Below are 4,274 nucleotides of genomic sequence, written 5' to 3'. Positions count from 1 at the left end.
AGGAGGTATATCAAACCTGTTTTGAGCTCAAAAGGGGCTATCAATAGTGGATAGGTGATGCAGAGAGGTACTTGATAGCCTATAGGGGCTGCCAACTCTCTCAGTGTTCTTTCTCTTGGCATTGGTGCCCTCATTGCTGGATTTTCTGATATGAATTCATCATGAACAGCAGGTTCAGCATGAGCAGCAGGTTGTGTATCGATTTCAGCCATCTCCACGGCTGTCTGGTCAAGTTCAGAAGGTGTTGATTCTATTTCTGCGATTGCTGGTTCTTTGGTGGCAGATTCTGGTTCGGTGGTGGCTTGCTCCCAAAGTCGGGTTGCTTGCTTCCCAAGTCGCTTGATTGTACGCTCAATTTTTGGATCGTAAGGCAGAGTTTCCTTGCGTCCAGCCCTGGTCATAAAAGAAAAATAAATTAGTTAAATCAATTCCCTGGCAACAGCGCTAATTTTTTACTGTGCAGTTATCAAAGCCGGTTAAAAATAATCTTTTTGGTTATCAACAATTTTACAACTGTAGATAGTGGCAAAAGGATCGAATCCACAGGGAATTGACACTTACCTATCTTCCTTATCAAGACCAAGTAAATAGACTGAAAATAAAATAAAAGGGGGGGTTTTGAGATTATTGAATTAAACTAATACTGAAAGCAATAAAGTAAAGAAAATTCAAATATGAGAAAAGCTCTAGTTGAAGAATTGGACCCATTTCAGTTGTTGGAATAGATCATTGACACAAAGATTTTTTATTTGATTCAATAAATTAGTTATGGAGATGGAAGACGCTTCTCACCACCATATCCCTCCTTAAGCATAAATTAATTAGGGAACGTCTTCTAACCAATCACTAATCAACAAGTTGCCAAGGAACGTCCTTAGACCTTTAGCATCTAACAACTGTCAATTGCATTAAGAAATAGAGAGACCTAATTCTAGCTACCCAAACGTATGGTGATATTGCTAGATCATGCAATTTCCTTAGTTTTTACACCAAGAGTTACTTGTGTTTGAATAATCCAAGCAATTACGGACTTAAAACTATCTAAACTAACAAATTATCACTTTGCAATCAAGAATCAGTGGGCCCTATTGATCTAAACAACAAAGCAACAATGGAATTAAGCATGAAATTGCATAAATATTGATAAACAAAAGATAAACATAATATGTTTAGATCTCCCAATCCATAAAACAACTAAAGTTTCACCTAATCTTCAACTAGAAAAAGAGATTTCAACCACTCATGGCTGAAACAAAACAAAAAAATAAAAGAAAGAGAAGAAGAAGAAGGAACCGGCGGCTTGGAGAAGTGGGCGGCTTGCAATCCAAAGGTGTAGAGAGGAAGGGGCGTGCTGTAATACCCGGTTAGATTCCGGCATCGGAATCCCTACCTTCCGGCGGAATCTCCATTGGAATCTGGAATTCTGAAGATGCCAGAGTCTTCTAGAGGGGTAAAATGTTTCTTCGAAATGATTTTCATGATTTTATGGTTTTAAATGGAAAAGAAATGGAGTTTTGAAAAGAATAGGCCAAGGGGAAGGACCCAGGTTCAACCGCCGAACCTCAAGTTCGGCCGCCGAACATGGGGCTGTTTCGGGAGTGCTTTAGGCCTCCGAAGGCTTTAAGGGCAGAAACCAGGTTCGGCCGCCGAACCTCAAGTTCAGCCTCCGAACATGGATTAGTTTAGGAGGCAAGTTAGGCTGCCAAAGGTGGTAGAGCTGTGAAGACAGCTTAAGCTGCCGAATGTGGTTGACTGGCCACCTATAAAAAGCCCTTTGTCCCGAAAATGGGTGAGTTTTCTCCCCATTCTCGAGCTAAGGTGAGTTCATGTCCTCCTTTGGTTGATTTCATGTTCTTTCTTCAAATCCTTCTCGTTCTTATGAGTTTCCTTTTGGGTTTTGATGTTTTAAGGCTTAAATCAAGTTTTGGGAGCTTGGAGACCCAAGGAGTTTGTTTCCTCCCATCTCCAAGTTAGGGATCACACCAACCCTCGATCTTCAAGAGGTAAGTGTAGATCCTTGCTTTCCTTTGTGTTTCATAAAGTTTTAAGTAAGTTTAAAGAAGTTTTAATGCTTGAGTATGGGTAGATATGCATGTTAGGGTTTATGTGGGTTTTATGCCCAATGTATGTTTATGTGATGTTTGTGTTGGGGTTTAAGTTAGTTTATGCCCCTTTATGCATGTGGGAGTGTGTTTGCATGTTTGGGGGAGAGCATGTGAGGTTTTGGGTGGTTTGGAGGTTGGTTTGGCGTGTGACGGATTCGAACCTGCTGTTCAGAGGGAACCAGGTTCGGCCGCCGAATGTATGTTCGGCCGCCGAAGGTATGTTCGGCCGCCGAACCTGCATGGAAGGCAGCTTTGGCAGCCTAACGTGCCCCCGAAGGCCAGGACTTTCGAATCTGTGAAAGGCTTCGGCCGCCGAACCTGCCGCTGAAGGTGCCAGACTTTCGTCTCTGGAAGGACATTCGGCCGCCGAAAGTGCCCCCGAACCTGCATGGCTTTCGGCTCTGGAAGAGACATTTGGCCGCCAAAAGTGCCCCCGAACCTGCATGGCTTTCGGCTCTGGAAGGGACATTCGGCCACCGAAAGTGCCCCCGAACCTGCATGGCTTTCGGCTCTGGAAGGGACATTCGGCCGCCGAAGGTGCCGCCAAAAGTGCCCTGTCCAGCCCTTTCATGGTTGTTTTCTATGCATGTTTTGAGGATGTTTGAGGGGGTTTTTGGGGAGTTATTTATGAGTTGTTTAGCGTGTGTTTGGCACCTCATTCGAGTCCACCTGTGTAGGATCGGACCCGAGGGACCGAGGAGGCCAGCAAAGTTAGCTGTTGCAGAGTCAGTCCAGCGTCTGCCAAAGGTGAGTAGAACTAACTCAAAGGTTTTTAGCATGTTTCACGCATCATGAATACCATGTATATGTATTAGGCTGTTGCATTAGATTTCACGAAGATGTTGCATTGCATAATTTGCTGTTGATGTGGATGGACCAAGGCGACCCCAATAGCCCTAGATATGATATGTTAATGAAGTCCTGAGGAGCCCGACGGGCAGGGCAATAATGAAGTCCTGAGGAGCCCGAAGGGCCGGGCACTATGTTATGTTACAGAAGTCCTGAAGAGCTCCTTTGAGGGCCGGGCACCATGATATGTTACAGACAAAGGGAGTTTTGGTGGTCATGTCCATCCGTGATGTGAAATGTTTGTGCTGTGACGCATTCCATGAAAGCATGATTTATTATTGTTTTCCATGTTCTGCTCACTGGACTTTTTAGCTCACCCCTTTCCCCTAACCCCCAGGTTTGCAGGTCAGAGGTAGTCCAGGAAGACGTCAAGAGTAATGTCATGCTTATGTAATAGATTAGTGTTTTAGTGTGGACATGTATTGTAAATTGATATAATGTATTGTAAGATAAAGTAATGTAATGTAACGTAAAGTAGAGTTATGTTTATGGATTAGTGTTGCGCTTGGCCCTAAGGCTTGGTTAGTCCCTTTTTAGTACATGATATGTGTAATGGTTTAATGTTGAGTTGTGTGTGAACCAAACTTGTGGCATGTGATGCTTACCACGCTAGGGTATTTGATGAGGACTCTAGTGGAGGTTTTATGTTTATGGTTTTTGATGCATGCACAGGTTAGGTTTTGGTTCATCAGATGTAATCCAAGCTTGATGTATGTTGACCCAGCTAGAGCATTTGATGAGGGCTCTAGTATGGAGTTCTATTATGTTTCCAGTTATGTAGCATACAGGTCAAGCTCGGTATATACATCAGATGTTTAAGTTTTTATGTTAATGTTTGATCATGTATGGGATTTGACCAGGTACTAAGAGGTATGTTAGGCTTGCTACGGGTCCCGACGGCCTTAAGCCGATCTGGATCCTAGTGCCGGTAGCGGTCCGGTTTCCGGATCGTTACACGTGCGGCTCCTTGTGATCTTTTATAGTTGAAAGTGTTGCCCTAGGTTCCCTTGATGAGGTGGAGCCTTCTTTTGAATTTTGAATTTTGAATGCTGAATTTTGAATTTTGAATGCTGATATTTGAATTTTGAATTTTGAATTTTGAATGTTCTCTTTTGAATTTTGAATTTTGAATTCTTGAAAGGCAAGTGCATCTTCTTGAGATTCGGCTTCCTTAATAAGGGAAAGACTCCTTGAAGATTTGAAATTTGAATTTCAAATTACTCTGCTGACTGTACTTTCCTTATTTATCTTCACTTCAGCTGCAACTTGACTTGGGCAAACAACTTGTTCTCCTTTATCCTCTTTTAGGCAGTTTTAAGA

Source organism: Manihot esculenta, chromosome 12, assembly GCF_001659605.2.
Source record: "Manihot esculenta cultivar AM560-2 chromosome 12, M.esculenta_v8, whole genome shotgun sequence".
NCBI lineage: Eukaryota > Viridiplantae > Streptophyta > Magnoliopsida > Malpighiales > Euphorbiaceae > Manihot > Manihot esculenta.
Note: the sequence above shows the minus strand (reverse complement) of the source record.